Raw genomic sequence first — 17192 nt, 5'->3', positions numbered from 1 at the left:
ATATTCAGCCATCAAAATGAATTACATATATGTACAAAAGTATATACATACAGAAATAACCTGGAAGCTATTAGTACTGTTTTTCTCTGTGGCGTGGGACTGGGTTGAGAAAGAGGAACTTATCTTTTTATAGTCTTATGCCAACCACTTTTAGCTCCTAGATCCCTTACCTGGAAGGATGGGGAAAGGGTACTAACAATATTTTTAGTATCCCCAAAAAATATTTTCTACATTTACATGAATATATGTTTATATTTGTTTGGGGAATTTTAAGTGGAAGAGGAATATATACATGATTGTGTGTACCTTGACTTCTTTTTAAACATTTTCTTGTATTTGTTTTTTCATTTTCAGTCTCTTGCTATGTATTTTTTTTCCTTGACCCATTTCAGAGATATCATGCCCTCACCCTTTAATACTACTTGTGTCCTTCATAAAAACAAACATAATATCTTATCAAATTTAGGAATTTAACACTGACATAATACTTTCATCGATTCAACAGTCCATATTCCAATTTCACTTGCTCTTTCATTGGTAATTTTATTTTTCAGCTATGGAATCCAGTGTAGAATCACAAATTGTATGGTCATGGCTCCTCAATCTGGAACAGTTCCTTAGCCCTTCTTTGTCTTTTTGATAAATTTTGAAGAATATGGGCATATTAATATAGGGAGCATCCTTTGGTTAGAATTTTTCTGATGTTTTCTCATGGTTAGATTTGGGTTATGCAGTGTGGACTGAATACTGTAAGTGACATGTCCTTGTCCAAGTATCACATTTAGAGGTACAGACTATCTGTCCTAGTTTGCTAATGCTGCCAGAGAATGCAAAACAACAGAGATGGATAGGCTTTTATAAAACGGGGGTTTATTTCGCTACACAGTTACAGTCTTAAGGCCACAAAGCGTCCAAGGCAACACATCAGCAATCAGGTACCTTCACTGGAGGACAGCCAATGGCGTCCAGAAAACCTCTGCTAGCTAGGAAGGCAGCTGGCATCTGCTCCAAAGCTCTGGCCTCAAAACGGCTTTCTCCCAGGACGTTCCTCTCTAGCAAGCTTGCTCCTCTTCAAAACATCACTCCCAGCTGCACTCAGTTTTCTCTCTTTGAGTCACCTCATTTATATAGCTCCACCGATCAAGGCCCACCCTGAATGGGCGGGGCCACACCTCCATGGGAACATCTCATCAGAATCATCTCCCACAGCTGGGTGGGGCACATTCCAAGCAAATCCAACCAGCACCAAAAACTTCTGCCCCACACAAGACCACAAAGATAATGGCATTTGGGGGACACAATACACTCAAACTGGCACACTATCCCTTTGCCCCTTTTGGGTGATGTTAATTTTGATCACTTGGGTAAGATATTGTCCAGTTTCCCCACTCTATACTTACTTTTTTCCTGCAATTAGTGAGTAATTTGTGGGGAGAAACTTGGAGATCATTTAAATATTCTATTCCTGATCAAAGCATCCCGTCCTAGATTTAGCATCTTTTGATGACTCTTGCCTGAATAAATTTTTACTATAATGTCTGTAGAATTGTGATTTTCTAACTCCATCATTCCTTCTGTATTTATTGTCATTCTACTCTAAGGAGGAGGTTTCCCCTTATCTGTGTATCTATCTATCTAAATCTATCAACAGGTATAGAATAAGTGTTTTTGTTCTGAATCATTTGAGAATTAGCTGCAGACTCTTTACCCCAGATACTTGAGTGTATTTCCTAAGAACAAGACATTTTCTTACATAACCATAGAGCAGTTATTAAAATCAGGAAATTAACATTAATGCAATACTATTATCTAATCTATTCCATATTTCATTAACTGTTCCTGTAATGTTCTGGTCCAGGATCCAATCCAGAATCACATATTTATGTTTAGTTGTCATGTCTCTAGCCTCTTCTAATCTGAAACAATTCTTCAGTCTATCTTTAATCTTTGTAATGTTAAGGTCATGAGAGACATAGGGCAGTTATTTTACAGAATGACTCTTAATTTGTCTTTTTCTGATGTTTCTTCATGATTGGATCGAGTTATGCACTTTTGGCAAGAATACCATGGACACCCTTTTCAGTGACATCATTTGTCCCAATACTAGGATGTTAGTTTTGATCACTTGTTTTAGTAAGTATCTGCTAGATTTCTCTACTATAAAGTTTCTATTTTTTTCTATTGTATTACTAATTTTGTAGGGAGATACTTTGAGACCGTAAGTATTCTGTTTCTTCAGCAAACTTTCACACACAGATTTTAGCATCTAATGATGTTTCTTCTGATGATTCCATTTCTATTATTCCTTCTACATTAGTTAGTTGACAGTCTTACTCTAAGTAACTACTTTTTCTTTTTCCCACTTATTCCTTTATTTATGTGTATTAGTAGGGACTCATGGATTCCTATTTTATTCTCTCTGTTTCTCTCATTTGTTTAGATGTCAGATTGTCCCAGATTTGGCCAGTAGGAGGCCCATCAGGCTGGCTCCTGACTCTTTATGACATGTTATTATCATTCATTGAGCAATTACTTTCCAGCATGAGATGTTCTAAGTTTGTCTTGTTTCTTTCTCTATCACAGTCCTGGAGTCAGCCATTTCTCCATTAGTAGAGAATGGTATTTAGAAACTAAGATTTGGGTCTCATGGGTTACTGCTTCTAGGCCCCTTCAATGGACAGATCTAGGAAGCTTATTAGAAATGACAAGTTTTATTGTTACCTCCAACTCTAATCCAACCCCACAGGATTCTTCCCCTCTTCCATATTTGTAGCTTCTTCACATTGTCTGACTCCCAAGAACATGAATGTAATTACTCATTTGCAGAATTTTTTATATTGGACATGTATATAATTTATAATTAAAAACTGTTTTAATTTTAAGAGAGATCTTGGTAAGCATACAGGAGACTTATACATGTGGATGTCATTCATCAGTCTGTTATAGAAAAAAGCTTAGGAATTTTGGTGCATATGCTACCTCCCAGATAAATTTGGCAAATGAGCAAGTGGTTCTAAATGGTGCCATGGTACAAATGGTACTTTTTCAATTCAGCCAACATTAATTAGACTTTTACTATAGTTTTATCCCGAGTCAGATTGCTGTTACTGGTTCAAAAATCAAAATCAATGTAAAGTTGTAAAAGGCAAGTGTGACCTTAAGAATGAGAACAATATATTGAAAGAATAGTGACTAAAGATAGAGACCAGGTCAAAAGCAGTGATTGTAGGGGAAAAAAGTTAGCAACTGAATTAAAGTGGAACTAGAAGAATGGAAATAAAGGGACAGATTTGAAACATCTGGGAAAACAAGACTTGACAAGACTTGGTGACTAAATGTAGGGGGTAGTAGATTGAATCATGTCCCCCACAAAGACGTGTTTTAAGTCCTAAATCCCAGTCCCGTGGGTTAGGACTCATTTGTAAGTAGGATCTTTGAAGATCTATTTAGATGAGGCCACATTGAATCAGGGTGTGCCTTAATCCTGTATGACTGGAGTCCTTGCAAGCAAAGGAAATTAGGACATGGAAATGCAAGCCACAGAAGGAGACCAAAAGAGACCACAGGAGGTTCAAGGCAGAGATTGGTTGCCAGCAAGCCACCAGCAGGACACTACAGACTTCAGAGAAAGCATGGCCTGCCAATGTCTTAATTTGGAACTTCTAGCCTCCAAACCATGAGCCAATAAATTTCTGTTCTTTAAGCCAACCGGATTATGGTATTTTGTTATTGTACCTATGGCAAACTAAGGTGGAGAATGAGAAGGTGAGTCATAGTGGGCCCCATTTAGATATGGTAATAGTAGGTCTGTCCACCAGGTGGCAGTGATGCTCTTTCTTAGTTTTAGATTTTCTCTCGTGCTAAAAGACTGATTTGAGCAACTTAAAGATCAAATTGATGAACTTAAGTTTCCAACAGCACAGTTACAAGATAGCCAGAGAAATTTACCATACAACAATAAAACTCCTGGAGATTTACATATGCATATATATGTATACAAATTATATATGTAATTTTTAAGTATGAATATGTATAAACTGGCAGGAAAGTTAACAATGATCCTCAGAGGCCAGAAATAAAAAGAAAGTTTAAATACAAAGGGATAAACTATCACCAAAGCCATGGACATTTTAAGAACTATCCCCATCCTTCTGGATTTAAAGCCCAAGTTTTAGTGGGCATCACATGCATAGAGGGTGGAAGACAAGGCCTGGACTTGAGCTAGCAGGGAGTTTGGATCAAAGACTTGTGCATAGAGCATGAAGCCCTAAAGGCAACAATTTTGGTGTGTCTGCCAGAACACCCCCACACATAGACTAAGACGGTAGGATACTTTCCTATCTTGGCCTTAGCTCTGAGAAGAGCAGGAAAAAAAATCTCTCCAGAGACTTCTGCACGAAGCAGAAAGAAAAGAAAAAAAGTCTGAACATAGATCCAATCAAAGATCCAGAAGGACTTATTCTACTTTTATATGTATTTGAAATATTTCATAATAGTTTTTAAAAACAGGAATGAAATATACATTTTTAGACAAGCAAATGAGTTTAAAACCAACAGATCCTCAGTAAAGAAACTTCCAAAGGATGCACTTCAGGAAGAAGGAGATGACCACCAAGGGAAGGTCTGAAATACAGAGGGAATAGTGAGTTCCAAAAACAAACAAACAAACAAAAAACCCCACAACATATGTAGGTAATTTTAGACAAACATTGATTACGTAAGATGCTAATATTACATTTGTAGGGTTAATAAATAAAATAGATAGTGGAAAACAAAAGCATATAGTTTACTTGGTCAGATTAAATATTCACAAAGAAAAAGATACTGATAAACTTATGACGTGGTTAAGTTAAAAATACATGTCAAAAACTCTTAAAGAAGTACTGAAGAATAAAAATAGAGTGCAGAGATGTGGAGTGAAAAATACATCAACACAAAAAAAAATATATAGAAGCAAAAAAAAAAGGACAAAAGGGACAAAATAAGATGTTAGAAATAAATCCAAATATATCTCTAATAATATGAATACTAAATATGAAATAGTCTAATTAAAGGAGACAAATACTGTCCACATTGGAATAAAAAAGTAAAGTAGTTCTAGCCATATGCTAAACTAAGTTTACAGTAAAAGGATGGAAAAAGTATACAAATCAGGTAAATACTAACCAAAAGAAAGTTGGTATGGCTATGTTAATATAGAGAAAATAGACCTTAAGGTGAAAAGCTTTACTAGAGATGAAGATTGTTACATACTAATAAATGGTTCAAGTATCCAAGAAGATAGAACAAAACTTACATAACAATGAATTATTATTGGGAAACGTTGCTCACTATGGCCTAGGGATGTGACTAGGCTGTACTATGAGCCATATACTGGTCATCCAGCAAGAATTTGACTTCTAAGCTCATCTTGACTACCTCCAGCTCTAAGGAATAAGTCAAAGGAAATACTTCAGTGCCATAGGATGAGTTCCCTCAACTGGCATGAAGGGGGGAAATACTAACTTTACCAGAACTTGATCTAGGCAAGCCAAGTACAGATAACAATCTGGGTCAGATTCAGATTTTTTAAAAAAGAAAAATGGCACTGGATGTCTCGGTGATGACAGCTCTCAATTTATCTGTCTCTTGAGACACTGTCCAGTACGAACTGATTGTGTCTACATCTGGTGCACAGCTGCCATCCTTAACTCTTTCTTTGCCTCTCTTCTGTGTTAAATTTCCTATTTCCTTTACCTATATGTCTTCTTTTATGGAGTTTACTCCATTGTTTTGATGGAGCATATACCCCAGTAAATTCCTAAGAAAGGATATATGGGAGGTAAATTTTTTAGACCTTGCATTTACAAAAACTATCTTTATTCTGTCCTGATGTTTGATTGATAGTTTGGTTATATATCAAATTCTAAGTTGTAATTTTCCTTCAAAATCTTCAAGGCATTGCTCTGTTGTCTTTTAGATTCCTGTGTTGCTGCTGAGAAGAAGCCATTCTGATTCCAGATCCTCTGTATGTAATTTGTTACCCCCACCCCCTAGAAACTTGTAGAATCTTCCCTTCATCCCCAGTATTCTAAAATTTCATTATGGTGTACTTTAGGGTAGGTTTATTTTCATCTATTGTACTGGACACACATTAGGCCCTTTTAATCTCATTAGATCCTTTTCATCTAATACTAATGCCCCATTGGTTCTGGGAAATTTTCTTGAAGTAGTTATGTGTCAGTTTCATCCCTGGAAAATTTATTGTTTTTGCTTTCCGGAACTCCTGTTATTCAGGTGTTATATGACATGCACTGGTGCTCTGATTTTTTAATTTATTCTCTACCATTTTCCATCTTTTTGTGGAATGCTCTACTTTCTGAGAGATTTCCTCACTTTATCTTCTAACATGTCTGTGAATTTTTTTATTATCATGTTTATTTTTAATCTCTAAGGTTTTGTTCTCTGAATTTTTACAGATCTTCTTGTTTCATGGATGCGTTAGTTTCTCTTCTATAAACAAGGATATTGATAGTGTTCACTGAGACTTCTTTAATGTCCCAGCATATAATTCATCTAAGCGAATGTTTCATGCTTAGAAACATTCTGCTATTCTGCTATTTTGGGGTAAAAGTGTTCTATAAATGTGAGTTGGGTCAAATTAGTCAATAATCTTCTAGGTCTTCACTGATTTTCTATTTGTTTTATCAATTACTGAGAGAGGAGGGTTGAAGTCTTCAACTATAATGGAATTGTTTATTTCTCCTTTCAGTTCTGTCAGTTTTCATTTCACGTATTTTGAGGCTCTGCTTTTAGATGCATATACATTTAAGATGGTTATGCCCCCTTTATGACTTGATCCCATTATCATTATTAAATGTCCCTATTTATCCCTGGTAATATTCCTTGTGCTGAAGTCTACTTTGTCCAATATTAATATAACCACTCTGGTTTTCTTATGAGCTATGTTTGTATGGCATTTTTTTCATCCTTTTCCTTTTAACCTGTGTCTTTATATTTAAAGTTGATTTCTTATAGAGAGCATGTATTTGAGCCTTACTTATTCATCTGCCTGAAATTTTCTGCCTTTGCATTGGAGTGTTTAGACCGTTTGCATTTAATTATTGATATGGTTAGGTTTAAATCTACCATCTTGCTACTTTTTTTGTCTCATTTATTCTTTGTCCTGTTTTCCTCTTTTCAAGGCTTCTTTTGGATTAATTACATATTTCTTAGAATTTCATTTTTATCTCCACTATTGAATGTTTAGCTATACTTCTTTGTTTTATGTTTTTAGGGGTTGCTGTAGGGTTTATAATAAGCTTGTTTAACTTATGTAGTCTATCTTCAAATGATACACCACTTCAAGGATAATGTAAGAAGTTTATACAACAGTATACTCCCATTTCCCCATCCTTCGTGCCACTGTTGTCATAGATTTTCCTTCTATTAAACACCATAATACATTATTGTTATTTTTGCTTTAAATGGTCAATTTTCTTTTAAAGAAATTTTTAAATGAAAAAGTAGCTTTTATAGTTATCTACATATTTACCATTTCTAAAAGTACTCTTCATTCCTTTATGTAAATCCAAATTTTCACCTGGTGTTTCTTTCTGTGAGAAGACTTTCCTGTAATATTTCTTGTAGCACAGAATGGCTGGCTAAAAATTCTGTCAGCATTTTTCCCCCCATTAAATTTGGAAAAATTTTGGCCATTATTTCTTCAAATATTTTCTCTGTTCTACCCTTCCTCCTCCTTCTAGACTCTAATTAAATGTATGTTAGACCCCTTGATACCATCCCTCAGGTCATTGAGACTGTTCATTGTTATCAGTCTTTTTTTCTTGCTGTGCTTCATTTTGGATAGTTTCCATTGCTATGTCTTCAAATTCCCTAATCTTTTCTTCTGCAGTGCCTAATTGGCTGTTGATCCCACCCAGTGAGTTCTTCATATCCCAGATAATGTATTACTCATCTCCAGACCAGAAGTTCTGTTGTTTCTTTATTATATCTTCCAGTTTTCCACGAATGCACATTTTTTCCTTTAAATAATTGAACATAGTTGTAATAACTTTTTAAACACCCTGGTCTGCTTATTCCATAACTTTTATCATTTCTGGGTCCATTTCTGTTGACATATTTATCTGATTGTGGATCATATTTTCCTGCTTCTTGATATATGTAATAATTGATTGAACGTAGGACATTATGAATATTATGTTGTTGAGTATTTGTACTTTGTTGTTGTTATCCTTACAAGGCTTTGTTCTTGTAAAGTGTTAAGTTTTGTTCAGTTCAGTTCTTGTTGAGACATGAGTTTGAGCTTTATTTGGGTGGCTGTGGAGTAGCCTTTACTCTGGTGGTGTAGCCCCATTATTAAGACCCCTTCTGGGGTCTCTACTGAATGTCCCATGATGATCAATGTATATTCTTCACTCTGTCTGTAAGGATTTCAAACAATGATTAAACCTGTGTGTTCAGAGCTCAGTTCCTCGTTTGCTTTTTTCCCCTACTGGTAGATTTTCACCTTACCTTTGTACATTTATATTCAGCAAAGATGCAAGAGGATTCCTATGCAGATTTCTGGAGCTCTTTTCTGTGGGCTTTGTCGTCTCCAGAACTCTGCCCTACATTTTCCCACTGCCCCAGACTGCTTAAATTTCCATCTCTGTCTCTTGATTCAGCAAGATTAATAGGATCTATGGTATTCCTTTCCCTGGTCTGTGGTACAGAATGTGCCTCCAGGAGTCACTTCTCTCAGGAGTCACAGTCCTGAGCTGCCTGTTGTCCAGTATCTGAAAACAGTTGTTTTTAAAATTTTGTCCAGTTTTATAGTTGTTTAAGGCAAGAAAGTATATCTGATCCCAGGAGTCCATCATGGGTATAAGTAGAAGTTGATTGTAGTGTTTTTTGAAGCTATTATCTTCCTGGAGTCTCTAGTTCCTCCAAGTTGTTTTATCTGTTTGTTTAGATCTGTCTTCCTTGCTAGAGGCTTCCTCAGGTGCATGGTCATTTTTTGTTTGCTTTCTCATGATTAAGAGTGAGAAAACTATTAAGTTGCTTGGAAACTACTTGCGTGGGCAGGCCTGTTGAACATGAGCTTCCGGAAAGACAGGGTTTCTCAGCAGTGGCACTAAGACACTTTGTTGTGGGAAGTTTTTCTTTGCATTGTAGGATGCTAAGCAGAATCTCTGGCCTCTCCCATTAGGTGTCATTAGCACACTTTCTCCCCTTTATGACAATCAAAAAGTTTCTTTAGGCATTGACAGATATCCCCAGGGTTGAGAGACAAAATCTTCCCCAGTTGAGAATTACTGATGTAAGATGATCGAGTTAGGCTTTTGTAAAGGGACTTCTGAAGTTAATATCTTTAGGATGTTTTCTAAAGTTTCGTTTTAGGATGATCATATTTTCCAGAGAATAGTCCCCCAGTTGCTCTTACCTGAAAGATAAAGAAAGACTGCAGGAAGCTTTAGCATGCAGTGTACACTTTTTTCTCCCTGCTTTAAGTACTTTATGCCCATTCTCAACTGTGGATGGTGTTCCTCCATCCAGAAAATATATTACTCTCTTTGGAGCCTAAACCCCGGGACTTCGGCCAGCATGTGGGAGGGGCAATCATGCGGTGTGGAGCAAGGGGAGGGGAAAATCCAAGACTCCACCTGCTCTCAAAGGGTCTTTATTCGAACTAGTCCTTAATTTAACCAGTCCTTAACTCCTCAGTTCAACACCCCAGTTCACCCCACTTCCAGAGATGCCATCAATCCTTGAGTCCTTTGAGGGTTTGGAAGTACATTTTGAATTGTTCCTATCTTTAATGTTGGTTTAGACTTAGGCTTTTCAAGTCTGGCATTTGTCTTTCTGTTTTCTAGCCTCCAAAATTTGGTTCCTTTTTTATCATCTAGGTTTAGGATTCATGCTCCCCAACCCTCTCCCCCACCGAAAAAAAAAAAAATCTCTTTAATGTAGACTTAATGAAATTTGGAGAGGGATCAAAATTATATATGTTTCATTCTACTATATTTATCCAGCAGCTTTCATTTAATGTACTTTTGAGATTTTTGTCATGTTTTTAATGGTTACCAGGCATTGGCTATTATTTTGGAAAGTTGGGTTGTCGGGTAAAAGGAGGCAAATCTAGTCTTCATTTCCTTCCCACCCTTTCTCATCCTTTGCCTATGGAGAGTCTCATAACTAGATTTTGACACAGGTGTACTAATTAGTAAGAGAAAGGAAGTGGGAGTGAAGAGTGAGATGTTAAGGAATAACACAGGAGATTAACAGGGTTGAAGCTGAATTCATGCTGAAGAGTCTGGGAGATAGAAATACAATAAATAGATGAGGTGGGACAAGATTATGAAGCCTAAAATATTGGATTGAAGAGCTCAGATTGGATCCAAGAGGCAATAGGAAAGCATTATGGAGTTTTCATCTGAAAAGCGATTTAATAAAAATAGTTTCTATAAAGAGTAATTTAACAGCTCTGGCAACAGATGGACTAGAACAGGAAATGAGTGGAGGAAAAGGAATTTTCTGGGAGACTGCAGCTGAAATACAGTTAGGAATGAGATAAGGAACTAGGCTGTAGTGGGAGGGTTGGGATTAGAAAGGACAGCTCTAGAAGTCATAAATAAGGAAAACTCAACAATGGATCCAACCTGTTGGATCCAATCATAGATCTGTAGAACACATCGAATGTTACCTTCATGGATGGCAGGTCTAAAACACATCACACAACATATCAGTTATGGCAAGAAATGCACCTAGTAGAGTACCACAGTGATTTAGTTATTGTGAACAGAGATCCACCTAAGACTACTCAAGGAAAGGGGAAGGAGGCTATTATAAATCCGCAGTGGTCTCACTGGAATACAAGGATTCCTAAAGAACAGCCAGCCTTCTTGGATCATGGAACTGGAAAGAAATGAAAACACTTAATCTATTTGGCTTCTACTTTCTCAGCAAACACATCTTGTACAAGGCCCACAAGTGGCTATTCCTGCCCCTGAGGCCACATGACCTTTCTGGTTCCAGCCCTGATAGCAACTGCAACTACCCTATTTTCTTTCAATTCAAATTCCTGAAAGAAAATATTTTGGCCTAGCTCCACCTTTCACATCAGGGTGCAAGTTGCACATCACCAAGTGACCGACTATGACGGGATAGGGTTGGGGGAAGTGAGGGGTGTGGTGTCACACAGTGCTGTCCATTCGGCTGGGACCATGAGTGTGGCAGGAAAATTGACCTGCCCAGCCCAAAATGAAACATTTGTTTTAATGAAACTGAGTTAGAAAGGAAGCTGGAGCATTTTGGTGTACAACCCTAACTTTTAAATTTGGTATCAGGTACAGAATCCCATGCTACCTTACAAAGCCGCCATTGATGGTAAAAGTATGAACAAATAGACTCTGAGATTGGTTTAGTGTGGTTTGGTTATTCCTTTTACCCAAGTGGTTTGCACGTCAAACTAGCAACTCCCTGCACCTCAAACTAGCAGCTATGTCTGCTGCTTGCCAATTCATGTGGCCTCTTTGAGACACCAAACAGTCGTCGTCCAGGCCACCCTACATAATGTTTATAAATAGAGAGCATAGTTTGCCAGCCAGTGGACCAGTACACCCTCACCACACAGTCCCACAGAAATTGGTCTGCTGTGCAGCTCCAAGGAACTTATGTTCCAAAGCAACTTAAAATTTTTCTACAGTTATGCAGTTGTTCAAGATAAAGGGTCAGGGACAGGCCTGTCACCAATGTATGTATATAAAGTTTTATAGAAACACCATCATCCCCATTTGTTAACATACTGTCTATGGCTGCTTTTGTGTACAATGGCAGAGTTGCAAAGCCTAAAATATTCACTATCTGGCCCTTTAAAAAAAAGTTTGCTGACCCTTATTCTAGATGTCTCTAGAAATGACCTACATTTTTTGGAAAATCTTATGTTGACATAAAAAGGCTAATAGCTGCTCAGTAGCAGTACAATGCTTTCCCAGGCTGTTTTCATTGTTTTGTAATTCCTTAATCACTTTATGGATTAAATTTAGGGCCAGAAGTTACTTAGACATCTCCAAAGATTATCTTATTGGCATAAGTTAGAGTGCATATTACTCTACATGGGTGGACTTAGATATTAAGTAATTTGATCTAGATGGTTGTTCACAGTTTAACACAAATGTCCTTAGTCTATTCTCATTATTTACTGATGGATTATGTTTTCTTGATACATTCACTTAAGAATAATAGTATGTACTCATTTCCTGTGTGATCTGGAATATCAAGACCTTTCTCCAAGTACAGCCCTCTGATTTGTTTCCATGACATAGAGTTGGCCTATTTAGGTGATGTGGTTGATGTTCCCCAAACAGGATGCTAATTTTCACTCTTCACAGCTGAAGAAACAAAAGCCTACTCTCTGATTTAGGGGGCCAAAGAGCCTTCTACCTTCTCACACTATCCTTCTTTTATAAAATAAATGTTAACTTGGTTTCTTTGTGGATCAATTGCAACAAAGCTGTATTTTTAAAGGAGTGCACATCATTCTCAGGGTGCTCTTAGCTAAGGCAGCCCATTTGGAACAAATGAGCTTTAGCCAAAAGTTGAATAATAAAATACATCACTTGCAAAAGCTCTAATTTATCACTCTGGTGCTTTCTATATAGTTTTGTCAACAAATGCCTCTTTGCCTGAAATACAAGATGTTTTAAGGCAAGCTGCCACTCTCTCTCCAAGAGGCAACAGGGACGAGAGTTTGTGGCTTATTGTATTGTGAAGGACTCACTCTCCCACCCTGTCTTCCTCCCTAAGTCTCCTGATTCAAACAGCACAAGTTGAGAAGCAGGGAAATGAAAGCTTCATGCCTAGACATGCAGCATTCAGCTCTTTTGAATGCAAAAAATGTGTGTTCTTAACACCAAATTTGAAATATATAGCCATCTCTGCTACTGGAAATTTGGGACTGGTTCAGAGCTGCTCTCCAGCCCCATCCTACTTAAGAGGCTATGTGGCCTGGCCCGTCAGAGCTTGCCCTGCCCTTGAACACTGGCATTCCCTCTCTCAGATTTCCATTTTGTTCCTTCATCTCCTTCCCAGGAAGCCTTCTCTGACATCTCAAGCCTTGACTTGGAGACCTGCTTCAGTGCCCCCATTGCAACTTTGCATTTCCCTCTTCATAACACTGAGATTGCTCCTTTATCTTTCCTTGGACTCATCCTCCCCCCAAATAAACCATAAGACCCTTAGAGCCAGGGACCATGTCTTAGATAAGTTCACCAAGACCAAATTTTGGGTGCATAGCCCAGTATTGGAATTTGATAGATTTGAATGAGTGAAGGAATGAGTGACGGGACTTCAGATCTGGCAGGGGCAGAAACTGGCGTTAAAGGCAGTTGCCCTCCCAATAGTCCTAGGCAGGGGAGTTCCAGAGAGAGGCTGAAGTGAGAGGAGAGCCTCAAGGTGGTTGCAGCGGCCGTGTGCAGCTGCCTCTCCTTTCCTCATTCCTACCCTTCCTCCTCCAATACCCAGAGCCTCTGTACACCACTGATTTTTCCCCCCTTTATTTCAGTGTTGTGTCTACAAGACCAGACACTTAGCTCCAGAAGTCACACTGCAGAAAGAGCCTGAAGAAAAACTGCACCAGTGCTCGGTATCTTATTTTAATTTTTCTATGAAAATTCACTTCTTACTCAGTGTCTGATTTTGTTTGGGGTTAACCTCCTGTCTTTCAGGCCCTGGACTCATGAAATCTGTATTCATTTGAATACTAGCTGGTCTCTCTCCCCTGTGTTCCCCCTCTTTGTTCCTTCCCCTTCCTCTGACAGCTAGCCTGGTGTGTGCTCCTTCTTTCAGAGAGGGATGGGCAAGCAAAAGCTGCCTGTAGGGGAAGGAAAAAACTAATGGCATAACAAAACGTTTGGAAGAAAAGATAATGAGTAGAAAAGGGTTCCCTATTCCTGGAGGAAGGAAATTAATTCATGGGGAAATATTGAAGGCAGGACAGAGATGTGGCTGGGTCCTGTGCCCTGCTTCCCACACTCGCCCTAGGAAAATGGCAAACTCCCAGATGTTTTTGTGGTATCTGGACATGGAGAAGTCCTGTTCCTTGCATCCTCAGGAGAGCCCCAGGAAAGTAGCAAGACCTCAGAGAAGAAATGAGTATGTGACAGGGCCCTGTTGAAGAGGCCTTAGGCAGGCATGTAAAGTATTCCGTGCCCCAGTTATACATGGTAGCATGTCTCCTTGTGCCCAAGAAGATGCTGGAGAAATGGAGAGTGCTCCTGGACCCGAAGGTGTCCTGGAAACAGAGTGAAGGGTGTCTCAATAAACACCAGTGTGGCCAGATGACCTTGAGGACCAAATTCCCCACTTGCTCCCCTCCCCTTCATAAGCCCTTCCCAGGAATTACACACAGCTCCAGGGAAAGGGGAGTTTGAAAACCACGAGTTCACTGAGATTAAGTTTCTGACAATGCAAAGAAAATGGAGATTTGAAGTAAAAATTGTTATATTTTTTATATGTGTGTGGAGTAAGAAAGGTATCCACTGCTTATAGCTTAATTGTATTCAGGAATGACATATCTCATGGAGGAGCCGTGTTCAGTTAGCCACTTCAGTGCCTTCCTAATAGGTTTTGAGGTGTTAGAAACCAAATGCTAAGTGTACTATCCAACAAATGCCATGAAGGCCGAGCTGAAAATCGAGGAAAGTTTCCTCCCTAATGGTCAAGTGTCTATATTTTCTGCACTGAGAATCAAGACAATGATCTGACAAGAGTGTATATCTCATTTCAACATAAAAAAAAAAAAAAAAAAAACAAAACACTTTTTTTCTTAAACTCAAGCATGACATTGTTGCCAGATTTTGGTTTCCAGATTCTTGGCCATGCTGTGAGAAAGAATTCAAAGACAGTGCCACATAGAGTAAGCAGGCAGAAAATTTATTAGACATGCAGGTGAGAGGAACCCGCAGGCACTCTCTCAAAGTCACGGGGGAGAGAGGCAAAGGGCCCTGGCAATGTGGGGCCATTTGCTTTTATAGATTAGCTTCACTTACTCCCCCTCCCTCTTCCCTGATCGGGGCTTTCTCCTCCCTCCCTGCTCTCCAGCGGTGCCTGGTGGTAGACAGTGCGTTTGGGTGGGTCGGTTGGCTACAGCCTTCTCTGTAGATGACTCCCTCAGGTGGGGGTCGTTTGGCTTCCACATGCCGTTCTTCTCACAGGTGTCTTTCTCCTTGAGTCCTGACTGCTTTGGGGAATTTGCTCTTTGCTCAGCCAAGCCCTGGTCCTAACTCTACCCCTATCTCAATATTAACTCTACTTTTAAGTACCAGTCGTGAGAAAATACATAACAAAAAGCTAAGATGTATTTAGTAACATTGTATATCAATTTGTTTTTTTTTCCCTTTGTTTTAAACTTTCCTTTTTTTTAAATCAACTGTATGAAAAAAAAATTTTTTTTAAATTAAAAAAAAACACATACAATAAAAGAACATTTCAAAGAGACCACAACAAAGGAGTAAGAAAAAGACAACTAACCTAAGATAACTGCTTTACTTCCAACATGTTCCTACTTTACCCCAAGAAAGTTACCTAAGATAGCAACATTTCTGTGAACTTGTTCCTACTATATCCATCAGAAATTAACAGACCATAGTCATTCCTGGGCATCCCAGAACGTTAAATTGCTTATCTGTTCTTCTTGGATTATTGTTCCCCCTTCCTTAATTGCTCTCTATTGCTAGTTCCCCTATATTCTACATTATAAACCATTTGTTTTACATTTTTCAAAGTTCACATTAGTGGTAGCATATAATATTTCTCTTTTTGTGCCTGGCTTATTTCACTCAGCATTATGTCTTCAAGGTTCATCCATGTTGTCATATGTTTCACGAGATCGTTCCTTCTTACTGCCGTGTAGTATCCCATCATGTGTATATACCACATTTTATTTATCCACTCATCTGTTGAAGGACATTTGGGTTGTTTCCATCTCTTGGCAATTGTGAATAATGCTGCTATGAACATTGGCGTGCAGATATCTGTTCGTGTCACTGCTTTCCGATCTTCCGGGTATATACCGAGAAGTACAATCGCTGGATCGAATGGTAACTCTATATCTAGTTTTCTAAGGAACTGCCAGACTGACTTCCAGAGTGGCTGAACCATTATACAGTCCCACCAACAATGAATAAGAGTTCCAATTTCTCCACATCCCCTCCAGCATTTGTAGTTTCCTGTTTGTTTAATGGCAGCCATTCTAATCAGTGTTAGATGGTATCTCATTGTGGTCTTAATTTGCATCTCTCTAATAGCTAGTGAAGCTGAACATTTTTTCATGTGTTTCTTGGCCATTTGTATTTCCTCTTCAGAGAACTGTCTTTTCATATCTTTCGCCCATTTTATAATTGGGCTGTCTGTACTATTGTCATTGAGTTGTAGGATTTCTTTATATATGCAAGATATCAGTCTTTTGTCAGATACATGGTTTCCAAAAATTTTTTCCCATTGAGTTGGCTTCCTCTTTACCTTATTGAGAAATTCCTTTGAGGTTCAGAAACTTCTAAGCTTGAGGAGTTCCCATTTATCTATTTTTTCTTTTGTTGCTTGTGCTTTGGGTGTAAAGTCTAGGAAGTGGCCGCCTAATACAAGGTCTTGAAGATGTTTTCCTACATTATCTTCTAGGAGTTTTATGGTACTTTCTTTTATATTGAGATCTTTGGTCCATTTTGAGTTAATTTTTGTGTAGGGGGTGAGGTAGGGGTCCTCTTTCATTCTTTTGGATATGGATATCCAACTCTCCCAGCCCCATTTGTTGAAAAGACCATTATGACTCAGTTCACTGACTTTGGGGGCCTTATCAAAGATCAGTCGGCCATAGATCTGAGGGTCTATCTCTGAATTCTCAATTCGATTCCATTGATCTATATGTCTATCTTTGTGCCAATACCATGCTGTTTTGACTACTGTGGCTTTAAAATAAGCTTCAAAGTCAGGGAGTGTAAGTCCTCCCACTTTGTTTTTCTTTTTTAGAGTGTCTTTAGCAATTCGAGGCATCTTCCCTTTCCAAATAAATTTGATAACTAGCTTTTCCAAGTCTGCAAAGTAGGTTGTTGGAATTTTGATTGGGATTGCATTGAATCTGTAGATGAGTTTGGGTAGAATTGACATCTTAATGACATTTAGCCTTCCTATCCATGAACATGGAATATTTTTCCATC

The sequence above is a fragment of the Choloepus didactylus genome, chromosome 17, assembly GCF_015220235.1.
Source record: "Choloepus didactylus isolate mChoDid1 chromosome 17, mChoDid1.pri, whole genome shotgun sequence".
Taxonomy (NCBI): domain Eukaryota; kingdom Metazoa; phylum Chordata; class Mammalia; order Pilosa; family Megalonychidae; genus Choloepus; species Choloepus didactylus.
Note: the sequence above shows the minus strand (reverse complement) of the source record.